Source organism: Lissotriton vulgaris, chromosome 7 (genome assembly GCF_964263255.1).
Source record: "Lissotriton vulgaris chromosome 7, aLisVul1.2, whole genome shotgun sequence".
NCBI lineage: Eukaryota > Metazoa > Chordata > Amphibia > Caudata > Salamandridae > Lissotriton > Lissotriton vulgaris.
The window spans coordinates 1,362,835,820-1,362,850,949 of record NC_141695.1 but is presented as its reverse complement, the minus strand read 5'-3'; the positions used below and the strand labels follow the sequence as shown (position 1 = coordinate 1,362,850,949).

The window sequence follows — 15,130 nt, the reverse complement described above, 5'->3', positions numbered from 1 at the left end:
ACTGCGTTACACATTCTTGAAGGTCTGCTGTAGCCTCAATGGCCAACTAACCCATCACAACTAAATGGTCCTCTTTAAGAAGGTAGTTCGACCATTTTACTCTCCTTGTGTCGTTGGTGAGGAAAGTGTCAATACCCGCTGGGCAGGCTTCTGAAGGATAACTTCCTAACAACTGAAAAGACAGTACAAGCAGATTGTGATCACTTTCCACCCTATCCAATACGACCATGCTCTTAATAGAGAACCAGTTTTCCTTATTAAAAAGAATGTAGTCTATGCGGCTACTACTCAATCCATTATTGAAAGTGGGAGCTCCCTGCTTATCGGATTCTGTTCTTCCGTTCACGGCCCTAAACCCCTGTTCCAGGCATAATACTTTAAGCTGCAATGCAGCCTCTGTCCACTTCTTGATTGGAGGTAGGGACAGTTGTGGAATGTCCCGAGAACAATCTTCCTCCAGAGTGAGGTTATGTCGTTGCTATCAAGTGGTTCGAAGCAGCACTTAAAATCTCCCGCTACTAAAATGTTCCCCTTTCCATTATAAAGGTCGAGATACGAGTCTAACAAGGCAATGGTATCTGATGCTTTACCCCCAGGCTTCCACCTTGCGTAGATATTACTGTCCCTAATCACCACATAGCGACCCTCCTTAACTACTATTTCTTCTCAAATTTGAAACTGCATCCCTGGTTTAACCCATATGAGCACCCCCCCCCCCCCCCCCCCCCTTAGAAAACCTTGAGTAAGTGGTGTAGGTTAAGTGACCTTGCCAGTCCTTCTGCATTCTGCCATCTCCGATGCTGTCAAATGTGTTTCTTGCAGAAGGGCTATGCAGAACACCACCACCACCAACACCACCACTTTTTCCGATAAGCCTGTACCTTGTAGCACTGGGACATGCCGGTAAGCCCCCGAAATTTCCTGAAGATTACTCTACATCCATTCGGAACACTTGTAAACACAACAGCACGGACCACACCTCCGCAGCAGGCCTCTCTATTGTCGCCCCCTCCCTGACTCAAGTGCCCACCCTGCAGTGTACATATGTAGCTCTCTGGACTCAATCAACAGTACCCCCTCCCCAGTACACTAAGGTAAGAGTCCTCTCACCCTCCAAACAATAGCACACAGAACTGTGAAACTGTGTGCAGCTCACATAGTAAACCACTAAGGAGTGGTGGTTGTCTCAGAGGAAATTCGACCATCAGCTAAGGTACGCCAATCAGACTCTGTAGTATCAGTCAAAGACTTGGTGCACCCCACCGGGCACATGCAGTGACCGATTATACATCTCCCATATGATGCATTCCATGGTTACCCCAGTTCACCAGCAGTATCTGGCGTGATCTGCTGTAGTTAGGTCCTGGAAGCAGTGTGCAGGGTTGAGTCGGATCCCATCACTGAATTGGAGGCACTTGATGATTCGTTTCCCTCCTCTGGACGGGTGTCCACGTCAGCCACCCCAATGTGCACTGCCACCACTGCCTGCAGGCAATCACTCTGAGCTTGTTTCTTAGAGGTACAACTGAGCGAGAGAGATGCCCATGCTGGTGCCTCGAATTTACGCACCGGGTTGGCCACCCGGGTGTACGCGGGATTTCCTTATCACTCTGCTATTCCTCAATCCAGACCACTTGCAGATTACTGAAAACTTAGTGTCCTTGTCAGTGATCACTCTATGTGGCTGGTCAGAGCATAGCTTACTGGATCCCTAGTGTCCTGATCCGCACCTTGGTAACCAAGAAGGAAGAACGTTGTCTCTGAACAACTAGCGTAAAGTCTGGGAACACCATCACTTTATGTTTTTCAGGTAGTAGTTTCCCTTTATCCCAGGTGAAACCCTCCAAAGCTATTAAAGTACTGATTTACCGCCCCAGAAAAGAGATCATGCCCTTTTCCTCTATCCGCTGCGGGAGGCCCACCACCCGAATATTATACCTGCGTGCTCTGCCCTACGCAATCTCTGCTCTGTATTCCAAAGTTCGCAGCCAATCCATCACACCCGCCATTTGAGTCGTTGGGTCCCCCACAGCAGACTAAATCACTGACCATGCACTCCGTGGTAGGTATGCGGTCTGCCAGTTTACGCAAGTTATCTCGGAGAAGGCCCAGGTCAGCCACAACGGTGTTCATCTTCTGCTCCAGAGACTCCCTGGTGTCTTTGATTGCTGCCAGTATAGCATATAACGTGGCCAGTGACACCGGAGTAGTATTGGAGAGGCCCTCCTCTGTATCAGTGTACGAGCAAGAGGACGGCTGACTGCTATGCCTCTGCCCCTCTCCACCTCAGAATGCATCCCGTAATCAGAGGGGTTTGGAGCCAACCCTGCCTGAATGCAATGTCTGAAAACGATTGCCCCGCGATCTCAGGAGCAGTAACGTTGAGTTCTGCTGCCTGGTAAAATACTCATCCAGGCCATTCTACACACCACTGCAGGGTCAACTTGGAGTTGGGAGGAATGTAGCCCTCTTATGTGCGGCACCGTGTGCTGTGGAGGCCCTGCGTTTTATTCCAGTACCTCTTGGACTGTCCCTTGCTCCAGTTTTCAGGTCACCAAAGGATGGTCCCCAACAATGAGCACAGTAGGCAAGGAAGCATGGAGCAGCTGGGCTCACTTACTGCCTCGCGAGATTCCCAATCACTTCTGGTGTTGTCGGGACTCTGCTCCGAGAGTAGACAGCTGCTTCTCAAGGCATCAAAGCTGCAGTCCTCTGAATCCTGGCTCTGCTTGGGCGGCCTTTGTTCAGGGCTGCGTATTCCATGGGCGATAACTGCTGATGGCGCCATCTTGCAGATATGTTTCAGCTGCAACACACTGGTCGCAATAAACACTCCTGGAGACACTAACCACCCATCAAACTGGGCCCAAATTACCTCCGTTGGATTCACACAGCCCCCCCCTACTTGTCACAGGGGCCAGCGGTGCGCATTAAGTAGTGGATGAGGCCAGGTGGCTACAGTTTCGGGAGCTTGCTGGCGCCGCTGCTTCCTCCATCGGCTCCAAGCCATGCCAGGAAAAAGTCAACTCTTGAGTAGTCTTCTGAAGCGAAGATGGTTATCCATGGCTCTTATGTTAAGGGTAATGAATACCATAGTTTGGCTGCTTGAATAGATGATATAAATAATATAATGTTTTGTTTATGCTGGGGTTTTGAGGCTTGGTGCCAATCTTGAGCAGAGGTACCTTTGATGTATGCACTCTGTGTTATTCCTGATGAAAAGTGATCCTATTCCATGTATTGCTTTGTGGATGAAGCAGAGCAGCTTGAATGTGGATGTTCTGGCAACCGGTATCCAATATAGGGCCCTCAAAACAGGGAGATGTTGGCTTGTGGCTTTACTTGTAAGAGTAGTCTTGCAGCAGATTTCTGAATTTATTGTAGTTTTTTCATAGTTTATACAGATGATCCGTGGTAGAGGCCAATGGCGTAATCCAGTTTAGTACAAGAGAGATATTTCATAGTATTGATGCTTGATCTTGCTAACTTTTCCGCCTGGGCATTCATTGATAATTTGGAGTCCATGGTAATTCAAAGGTTTCTTACTTCCTTAGATACTTTAGGAGTGTGAGAAAGTGCCATATTTCTTGCATGGTATGCTCCCACCTTTTGCTGAATTGCTGATGTGCTTTGACTGAGTGTGCCTTGGGCTCCTGCCAATCAGGTGTCCAGGGCCTGTGTTCCTTCCCTAAAACTGTATTGAAACCTAAACCCAATTGGCATCTCTGGCCACATGTCGGCCTCTGGTAAATGGTACCCTAGCTACCCAGGGCACTGTGACCAGAGAAGACCCGTAGGGGCTGCAGCACTTATTGTGTCACCCTTAGAGGCCCTGTACCCTGACACACACTGCCTTTGCAGGCTGAGTGTCTTGGTGCAGAACAAAACAGAGTCGACATGGCACACATCCATGTGTGCCATGCCCACAACACACTGCCCCGGCATACCTCAGTCACCCCTCTAGCTGTGTGCCCTTTGCTAGTGGTGTGGGTACAGGTGCATGAGCCATGTACCCCTACAGTACCCAGGTCCATTCCTAGGCACTGTGTGCAGTGCTGCCATTAAGAGTATACAGTGATGGGAGGTCGTCATCACAAACTCCACAGCACCATGATGGCTACACTGAAGACTGAGAAGTTTGGTATCAAACTTCTCAGCGCATTAAATCCACACTGATGCCTGTGTGGGATTTAATGGAAAATGCACAACTGAGGGCAACTTATAGTTGCCCCCTGAAACTAACCCACAACCCGCGTCCTGACTGAGAGGCTGCCACCCAGCAGACATGTTGCTGGTACCCCTGGGTAAAGAGCCATCTGCTCTCGTTAGCCTGCACAATGCACATCCTGGGACGAGTTGCTAGGCCTCCTCCTCCAGGATGGGCAGGGGAAGCTTCAAAGGCATGCCATGCCGCCTTTGTGAGCTTCTCCAGGCCACTTGCTGTACTCTGCAACTGGTCCCCACCGGTTCTGACCCCCACTCTGGCGGGAAGACAGGCGGGAAAACCAAAGTGAGGCAAGGGGGTGTGCCAGCCTCTGCCAACCCCCACCCCTCAGGTGGGGGAGGCGAGGTGCAGCACAGCTCCGGGCTCGCCATCTTGAGGATGGGGAGCCCTACCCAATCAGGGCTAGGCTCCAGCCCCCCTCCCACTGGAGTGTGGCAAGATAGGGGGTGTACTCACCCCAGGAATGGGACCCATTAGTCCCTGTCCTTTCCCTACCTGTAACTCCCTTTAAATTTAGTATTTAGGGGCACCCTGAACCTTCCTTCCTCCAATCTTGATTCCGAAACTACAAAGAAGAAGAACAAGAAGAAAGAAGACCTGCCGTGCAGCTGCTAACAAGAGGACAACACCAACTGACTTGGTCCCAGCCCTACCGGCCTGTCGACCCTCGAACCTGCTCCTTCTTAACCTCTGCGTCTCCTGTGGTCAGCAACCCTCGAAAACCCCGGAGGACCTGATTGCCTTGCTCATCCAAAGGCCGGGACTCCCTCGAGCCGTGGTTCTGCTCAAAGATCTACAACCCCTGGTGCCAGCCAGGAACCGCAAATCCAGCACACTCTACACCCGCCGAGCCCGGCCCGTGCCTGAGTGGACAAAGACAACAAGGACGTCCCCCAGCGACTGTGACCAAGAATCCAGCACCCAAGGACCTCCCTCAACTCTCCTGACGACGCTTGCAGCCTCAACTCCAGGGACCCCCCCAACCGCGCCCAGCAGAGGGTAAGATTTCCTGACGCAAGAGACACCCCTGCCCCTGGCGGCTCACTGTGCCCAATTCCTGGGTGCCTACCTAACCTACGGCTTCCCAACTTACCTCTCGAAGTGGTGGTGGCACCTGAAGAATCTCAGTCCCCGAGCCTTCAGCCTTTGTTCGTCTTGCAGCTTTCCAATTGAAATCCATTGGGCGCCCGAAGACCCGAAAGCACCTTGCACCCAACCACCCCAGTGTCGCTGGGAGTGCAACCTCTGTGCTGTTAGACTTCCCCACTTGGCCTGAGCAAGTGACCAGAAGCCCAGCTCCCACAGCCGTGTGGCCTGCTGGCTAGCAGCCACCAACCAAAGGCCCCCTACCCGCCATAGGCTAACATTGGGCCTACTCTCTCTGCACCCGGTTGCCCCTGTGCCGCTGAGGGTGTAATTACTGTACCTACCTGACCCTGGGAGACCCCTGAGTCTATGCCCAGAACCTTAACTCTGCCATTCGAGTACTTACCTGAAAGCCGCTAACCTACATTTTCTCCATAGGGTAACATTGACTGGTTTTCACTTGGAAATTCTTTTAAGTGTAGAGTTTTGAAACTTTGAAATATTCACTAAAAATCATCCGATCAACGAAAACGAAATAACTCACCTGTTATCGGGAGAGATCCCAGTGCTGGATCTTGGTGCCCAGCACTGACCCTAAAAAGTAATTACAACTGTGATTTTCTGATAACCTGATTTTCCTCCATAGGATATCATTGCCTGGTTTTCACCAGAAATTTTTCTAAGTGTCGATTTTTGCAACTTATAACTAGTCCTTAAAAATCGCCTGTTTAATATAAACTATTTCTTTCAACTGTTTACAGGAGATGCACCAGGGCTGAATCCAGGATCCAGTCCTGAGTAAGAAAAACATATGCAAAGTAATTGATATTGCATTTACTTAAAATTCCCATTGAGCTCAATGTTATTATTGTGTTAAGATTGTGTTGCATATTGCAACAACTGTATCTATTGCATTGAAAAGTCTTTTGCTTATTGAAAGTATTCAACTATAGCATCTCATTCTGAGAAAGTATTTTTATACCTACTTGTGGATCTATAATAACAGTATCTTTTTATATACAAAACAATTGGCCTAGAGTTCAGTTCTTGAGTGTGCAAGGCCATTTGCTGACTGAGTGTGTAAAACAAATGCTTTACACTGTCCTCTGATACTCCCTTACTGCTCGACCAAGCTCCCAATTTAGAGAGTAAAGTTATATCTAACTTTAACCTTTGCCAATCCTCTGGGGACTGTGGACTCTGTGTACACTGAACCTTACTTTGGTGCAGTATATACAGAGCCACTTTCTTACAAGGAGGTGGTCCCAGATCACCAGGCTAGGTGCAAAGTGGGTCATGATTAGATTTGAGGTGGCTTCATGTCAGTTACTGGTCAACTCCTCTGAGGCAACTGAAGATTTTAGAATTTCCAATGTTTGTGGGACTTTCCAGTTTAAGAAGTATTTGTGTGCATCTGCATAGTTATAGCATGTGATATGAAAGTCATTGATTATTACTGGTAATTACTTTATGTACATGGGTGAGATGACAGAGCCTTAAGGGACCCCTGCTTTTGTGAAGTATGGTTTGGATGAGAAAGGGCGAGCATGAATGACATTTGTCCTGTTTTGAAGGTAGGATGTGATCCACTCAAGAGCAGTACCATCTATGCCAGCTTTGTAGAGTCTGGTTTGTTGGGGTGCTTAATCATCCAAACATCTGTCACACCCAACGAGCGTGACCATAAGCATAGGATATTTGATCTACCCAAGGCCAACGTAGACTATCTGTTTGCTACATCTATCACAGGGTTAGTTGTTCCCAAAGACCATCACACATAATAGCATTTGCAGAAATAAGTCTGTGATGGCCTGCAGAGTAGAATCCACTTGTGTAAAAGGCACTTAGATGGATATGAACGTCCTTTTCACGCCTCCCAGGCTTCAAACTACTATATGAAACCGGCCCCATTATCGGTATGAGATACCTGAACATGTAATGGGTAAATGTTTATGAATGAGAATGGCAGTACCACATGAACGTTTAGTGTAGCCTGTATGGTTAATCCTAGTGTAACCATTGTGAGACAGTAGAGCACATCTATTTCTAGAAGAAAGAATACCTGTGGAGCATTTTGTTTAAGGTGCTGGGAGATAGCCCTGCTTTTGACTTCGTTGTTAAGGCTATTTACATTCCAAGAGATTACATTGAAGGTGTCCTGGAGATTTATCCTGGTGTTATCCCATTAAAACACTTTAGCTTGGCAATTTGTGTACTGCTGTGCAACCAAAATTTAAAAAGCAAGAAATATAATAACAATAAAAGCGACTCTAACCCCAAAGCTGAACCCCTCTCTCACACACACTTTTGAAACTGAAGCATCTGTCCTCCAAACTAACTTAGAAACTGTATGTTATGGAGTAGCAAGGGGCGAACCACTCTAGGCATCAATTGATAATAGAAGTAGAGTAGCCGACCTAGCATTGCAATAGATAATGCAGTAAATTAACCCACTTGTTTACCCAACAGTTATAGGAACATATGCACTTTGAAAATAGAAATCACTGCAAAACATTCAAAAAGAATATCGGTGTCGTGCAGAAGTGGAATTATCCCGCTGCACATCTCAAGAGAGTATATTGGGGCTGCAGATCTCTCGTTGCTACTGTCTTCATTATCCTGAGGAGGCCACCCCTACAGTTGTATAGCAACATAAATCGTCTCTAATCACATGCATCGCCGCCTTCCCCGGTGAAGACCTTTCCAGCTGGGAGATCATAATTTAGTCCTCTGTTTGGAGGCCAGCAGTGTGTGGTCAGCCACATATACCAGCCCCTTTGGAATCCCCAGTTTAAAGCCAGTCCCAGACCTCCTGCAGTGGCCCGAAAAAGTATACCTTCACATTCTGCTGGGCCTTCAGTTCTGAAGGATACAGGAGCATGTAATGTAATTGCATTGCTTGTAGCTGTAGTTTCACCTCTGAGAATGACCTTTTCTGTTGTTGCACCTGGGCCATATATTCCTGATTAATGTTGACCCTATTGGAGCTGATGACGTCGTCTGGTGGGCCTGACAGTGTCACATAGCTGTCTACATAATTAAGAATTCGGGCTATAGGGGGTCGTGGAGCCACCCCATGGACTTAGGGGATCATGCTGCCAAAGATCTGCAAGCCCACTCAATAACCAAACAGGACGTTAAAACCTCTGCAGGCACCCAAGGTTTAAGCCAGATAGTCTGGAAACGCTGAGTGGCCGACCCTTCTGTGCCTTCAGGCAGTCCAGCAAGTTAGATGGTGTTTTGGCGCGAGACCAATCCTCCGAGTCTTCGGCCCTTTTTTTCCAAAACTGCTCATTTGCCCCTTGTGGGAGGGCAGGTCGGATATACAGACGCGGAGGCTGAATATATTGTCGAACAGCACTTTTATTGTCAGGAATCAAAGTTTTAGGTTTCACAATGGGTTCCGCAATTCCTCCCGCAGCACCGGTCTCTTCACTATTGAAAGGATTAGCCGTGGTACTCGGATGTTGTTTCTCCCTCTTCTGCCAGCCGATGTATTTCCTGGGACGATGAGGGCTCTGTGGCGTTGGTTTACCCGGAGGTACCGAGAGGGAAAGAGAAAAGGGGCCGTCAGTCGGTCTGTTCGAATGGAACCCTTGTTCCTGCACCCGAAGGTATTGCACGACAAAGGGAATGGTGAGGGGTTGTGCATAAAGATCATGGACGTGAAGGTTGAAGGGAAGGAGGAGATAGGATAAGCCAGGGAGAAGATAATAGGGTAGGAATAGTCGTAGACCAAAATACTGTCCCAAGATAAACAATCAAGGTGCCGCTTTTAAGTACTGCTTTTTGTCAAAAGGTAAAGTTCTTTCCCCTTGCTCAATTCAACATACCTCCCACGAGTTACGCTCCACCACCCACCACCCACCACCCGTAACATAGAGTAATCCCACAATGATCCCCGGACCAGTTTCACTCGCCGGCCCCGCCGTAACTCTCCTGAGTCACGGCACGCTCTCCAGCCTCCTCCGGGGGACACCACCACTCCTCCGTCCAGCGGTCTTCGGTTTCCCCCGCCTCTTCCTCACGCTCAGCAACGCTGTCTTGACTCTCGGCGTTCAGCTCCGGCTCCCGGCTCCGAGATTCGGCGTCTTCCACGTGGTCCGTCCCAGGTTCCGCCTCCTCGATGTTCTGCGACCCGCTTCCTGTGTTGCGTCCGTTTTTACTCGTCCATTCTCTGTAGCTCCTCCTCTCGACGTTGTCCCACGCTGTGGAAAGAGATGAGAGACATGGTTCGTCGTCCGTGGTTCCTGTGAGACGTGATGCAGACTTGTTCGTACAGGGAAGTCTGGGCTCCGTAGTCCAACCCTACAGTGAGTTCCGCCAGGTCCCTTCTCACACCCCTGCATGTGTGTGACATTGGTTTGGAGTGTGTGCACTGTCTTCTGTTGTGAACAGCCTTGTTTCTGCTTCGCCAACTCTCCGCAATCTTCCTGATGTATTGGTGCATATAGCCCACTTTTGAACCAACTCCCCCGATCTGTAGTTCCAATGTTGTTCACTTGGCCCAAATGGCTAAATAAGAGGATATTTTCAGGCATAACATGTGGAGTGAAGTAGTGTGGCTCACTGGTTAGAGGCGGCAGACCCGAGAGCAGAGGACGGCCCGGGACCAGGGTTCGATTCCCGGCGCGGCAGGTTTCTGGACCAGGGTCAGCGGACTCGATAATTCTCTCGCCTCGGTGCCCACTCTGATCAGCGATCACACTCGGCAACTCTGGGCATTAGCTTGCCTCATCTTCACTAACGGCCCCACCAGACCGCCGGGGATGCCTGGTCTCACCCTGGAGATACCCATTAAGGGACCATCTCTCAGGGAAGCCAGGAAGGGTTTCGCAGCGGTCGAAGCGCCTTGGGACCCTACGGGTAAGTAGTGCGCTATACAAATGCCAATACATTTACATTTACATTGATGGAATCAGTGGAGTACACTGGGGGCGTCCTGGCAGACTAGTCTATATTGCTTTGTTGGAAATTAGCTGTTGCTTGTGGTTTCTCCATGGTGCCTCAAGGAGTAGGAGTACAGCAAGTCTGTTTGGGGTTTGTGGGGAGTGTGTGATCAGTGGAGTATTTGCCCTGAATTTTAGAGTTTTGTCGGCAATCATCCCTTTCTGAGTGATAATATTAGACCTCAGCGCTGCCTTTGATACCGTCTCGCACCGTATTCTTCTGCACCGCCTGGAGGAGATTGGCATCGGTGGGCTCGCTCTGCAGTGGTTTCGCTCCTTTCTTGACAATCGCTCTTTTTGCGTTGCCACCCTGCCTTTCCAGTCCAAATTCCATCCTCTGGCCATGGGGGTTCCGCAGGGATCCTCGCTGAGTCCCACGTTATTCAATCTATACGTGAGACCGCTGGCTGATGTCGTCAAGCAGTGGGGCATGAATATGGTATCATATGCCGATGACACTCAGCTAGCGGTTACTATCAGCGGGGATGCGGAACAGAATGCCCCTAGGTTTCAGAGTGGACTGAGGGCGGTGGCTGGTTGGATGAATGCCAACTGCCTCCAACTCAACGCAAAAAAGACTGAAATCATGATTGTCGGAAAGAAAGCGGAACTCTGGGGGGACAGGTGGTGGCCTCCGGAACTCGGGCCGTCCCCGACTCCGGTTACAGAACTGAGAAATCTGGGAGTTTGGCTGGATGCCACACTAAAAGAACCGCAGCCTGCTGCTTTGGTGTTCTTCGTGGCCTAAGACCGATCCTCAAGTTTTTTGACGCCTCGACCAGGCAGTTGGTGATCCAAGCGACGGTGATCTCCCGGCTGGATTACGCCAGCTCTTTACTGGTGGGGGCCAATCAGGCAGAAATCACTCGCCTGCAGCGCGTTCAAAACGCTGCTGCCAGAGCGGTAGTTGGCCTTCCTAGGTTCTGCTCCGTTTCGAGCACGTTACGTTCTTTGCACTGGCTGCCGGTTAGGATGCGAATCCAGTTTAAGGTCCTATGTCTGGCCTTTAAAATTTTGAAAGGTTTCGCTCCACAGATCCTCACCAATCTCTTGTCCCTCTATACTCCTACCCGCTCTCTCAGATCCTTTGGCCAAGCTCTCGCTATAGTTCCTCGGTTTAAGCTCAGTTGGGCTGGGGGCCGATCCTTTCATGTGAGAGCGGCAGCGCTTTGAAATTCTCTTCCCGCAGAAATCCGTCTGATGGAGGATCTTCTGATGTTTCGAAAGGCTATTAAAACTTTCTTATTTTAATTTTGTCCTGTAGTGGTATCCTTTATTCTTTGCCTTTAGCGATGCTGTGTCTTACCTTGTCTCGCGCCGGGACGCTCCTTTGCTGGAGCAGCTGTGCGCATTATAAGTACCCATAGCATAGCATAATAAGCAGAGTCATTGTGCAGTGGTTAGTCCAGAAAGGCCAAAAAAAACAGGCTTGCTCTGTGTATGGAGTCGCATGCATGTCTGACGCTGTGGTCACTGCCGCTCTCGTGCAAGGGAGATGGGAGCAGACCTCTAGATGAACCAGACACTTTGCGGCCCTGAAAACCTTCTACCTCTGGCCCCAGTTTTAAACCATATTGTGTTGCATGGAGGTCTGTGTAGGGCCATTTCAAAGCCCCGAAAAGAGCCTCCATGGGCAGCACGACTGTACGCCCCCCTTCAGGGCTTTCGCAGGGCAGGGACACTGGTACTCCAAGATTGGGGGATAGGGCCAGCAGCCGGCCTTTGGCTTCCCAGCCGGCAGCAAGCCTCAGGCAGTCCTACCACGCTGCAGAAATTAAATGTGAGAACTTGAATGCTCTCCGTTTTAGAAGTGCAAAAGCAGGCCCTCGCGGCTCGCTGAGGCTGGGATGCAGGCAGAATCCAGGCCACAAAGTGTTGCTCAGCAAATCGTCTGGCCCAGGTCCGAGGTTGCCGACAGGTAGTGCCAAAAAGAAAGGAGCTGCACGCCGAGTCCAGCACATGGGCCCTGCCGGGTCCAAATCCGCACCCAAGGTTGCAGCTGGCTAAATAAGACTAGCAGCTTCCCAGGGCTGGTAGACCAGGGACCACCAATCCTCCAGCAGTCTGAGTGCCGGCTCCCATCCAATCGCCCCCTGGCCCTACAGGGGCTGGAGAGCCAGCCAGCAGCCCGCAAGGTTCAGTCCACTAACTCCACCTTCCTCAAGATGCCACGGCAGCTCTGCCTCATGCAATCGAGCGTCTCTCAGGATGCGCTCATTGGCGTCAGCAGGAGGGGGTGGGGGGGGGTCGTGCATTTGGTGCCCCCACCCATGGGCAAGGTCCCTCCGGCATCCAAGCGAGTCGGCGAAGATGGCTTAGGATATTAGGCGCCCATCCTAGCAGTATATTCAAAGTACGGCCGCATGTGGCCCTTCTGACCTTTTACATCCTTGTCAACCGCAGTACTTCACTGTTTACTCGACTCGGCACTAATATTCAAAATAAGTTACATGGGCAAACATTTATTTGAAGGTTAATTGAAGTTAATGTAATGAAGTAACTATGGTGTCCTGCATCATTTAACTTTTAGGAACACCTTCATTTTTTAAAGGAATCTTGCAGCAATCTTGTAAAAATACGACCATCTGTTTAAAATTCAAAAAGTGCATTTCATCAACCTTAAGAACAGTTTCACCTTAGTACATTACATTATATCAGTGCATTGAGCAGTATTTTGGGAAAAGTGATAGTTTTCATACATGAATTTAGAAACATTCGTGCTTCTCTCACCCAGACCAGCAATGCCAGGAGTGAATAAAAAGGTAATTGAGTTGTCCTGTGCACCTTTTAAGTGAGTTGGGTTGCTATTATACAGGAAAAACATTCTAGTTTATGAAGTCAAACGCAGGAAAAGATTTTGTATAGTGCACATTCTGAAGTCACGTATTTTGAGATGCTCATATGTAATAATGAAGAAAAAGGAGGGAAAGTGAAATAAAACAATTGCCTAAGATCACAGTTTGGTCAAGTGAAGAAGCTGGAATTGGTCCCATGTTTTCTGGTTACACATTGGGCAATTCAGCCTCAATGTAGATGATGCGCTCCCCAGCTACTTTAAAAAACGCCACCCCGCTGTAATCAGGGTTACCCTAGGACACTTCACAGAAAACACTATTTGACCCCTGGGAAAATGTTTACAAGTACCCGTGGGGTAGATGGAAATACTCCTGGGTCGAGCAAAATGTATTGTTTTTTAATTAATTGGTATCGTCTAAATGAGCTAGAACTGTGCTGTCAAGCCAGACTTAAAACTTACTTTGTGAGAAAGTGAAGATCTGCCATCACTAAGAACAGCTAAGCTGATTGGAGTATTATGTAGGTACAGCTCTTGCTGTCTCAGCTGTACCATTTATTCGCAATTTCATGATGGTTAAAGCCAGAGATGAGGTAAAATACCTCCAAGAGTGAGACATGAAAACTATCTGTCAAATGCAGAACTTTTTCCATTCTGTCCTTGTGCAGCAGCTATTCTTTTTCAGAGTCTGCTCCACTGGTGTGATTCCTGATGTTTCTGTAACTGTGCAGTAGTTTCCTCTTTTGATATCGTAGGCAGGTACACAATATAGTGCAGTGGTCTGGAGGTGCCAAAGGGATTAAAGTAGAAATAGGATAATTCCATCAGTCTAGCTGATTCAGCTTTATAACCCTGTGGTGCGGGAGCCCCCGTCCTGCGGCCCGGCGAGTGTCTGGGTGCCCGTGACGGGGTCCATCGGGACAAGAAAGGCCCCCCCCAACCTGGCTCGTATCAGAAGCAGGGACCGGGCCAGGTGGGGTGTGGCTGGCTAAGTCCTTTCCCCTGCGTAGTAAGAATTTGGCCTAGCTCTTGCTGGCTCAATTATAGATTATCATTCAAACAGCCTGATCTTGATAGGAAAGCAAGGAGAAAGCAGTGTAAAGGAGGGAAAAGGAGAACACACAAAAAAAGACCAGAGGAAAAAGCAAGGAGAAGGAAGTGAAAATGAGGTAAAAGCAAAGGAGTAGGTACTCGAACAGGAGTGGAGCAAGGAGAAGACAAGAGCAAGAGTGATGCAGCAGCATGGGGGGGTGGGCTGGGACTGTGGCCTCCATTAAGTAGGTCTTGGGTGGAGGGAGGGGGGCGGGGCTAGGTGGGAAAGAACAGACTGAAGCAGCAATGATGGAAAAACATGGAGTAAGCAGTGAAACGAGGGAAAAGTAAAGGGAAGGCACTCAAAAACTAGGAGAAAAAATAATGGTAAATGTTTTGGGAGGGGTGCTGGGAGGCAGTGGGCGGGCTAGCTGTGAGGCAGAGAAAAAACATGTGGCAGGCGGAGGGTGCGGCAATGTTGGGAATCGCAGTAATAGCAGTGAAAACTAGGGAAAAATCAAGGATAAGGCCCTCAAAACAGAAAAAAGCAAGGAGAAAGGAGTGCAAACAAGGGAAAAGCAAGAAGGCACACAAAAAACGGGGTAGAAGCAAAGAGAAAGCGCTGAAAACGAGGAAAAAGCTAGAAGAAGGCACGAAAAAACGAGGGGGGAAACGAGGAGAAAGCTCTCAAAAATGGGCGGAGAAAGCAAGTAGAAAGCAGTGAAAATGAGGGGGGAAAAAGGAGAACGTTTTCAAAAAACTGCGAAAAAGCAAGGCGATAGCAGTGAATCCAAGGAGGAGGGAAAGGCAAGGAGAAGGTACTCAAAACGTCGGGAAAGCTAGGAGAAAGCACTTGAAAAAGGGGGAGGGAGCAAGGAGAAATCAGTGAAAATGAGGGAAGAGCAAGGAGAAGACACGCTGAAAATGGTGAAAAAGTAAGAAAAATAAAAGAGCAAGAGTGATGCAGTAGCACAGGGAGAGTAGGCAGGGTAGTTTCAATGCTGCATGACCTACTGTTTGTGCCTTGTCCACCTACCTTTTCAG

At 49.0% G+C, this 15,130-nt stretch overlaps 1 protein-coding gene across 6 annotated transcripts in view; it reads left to right on the top strand.

The window, feature by feature from the left end:
- The window catches only part of FBXL19 (F-box and leucine rich repeat protein 19), a 369,014-nt gene that overhangs the window by 43,933 nt on the left and 309,951 nt on the right, over positions 1-15,130 (top strand). The gene's annotated exons all lie outside the window — the stretch shown is intronic.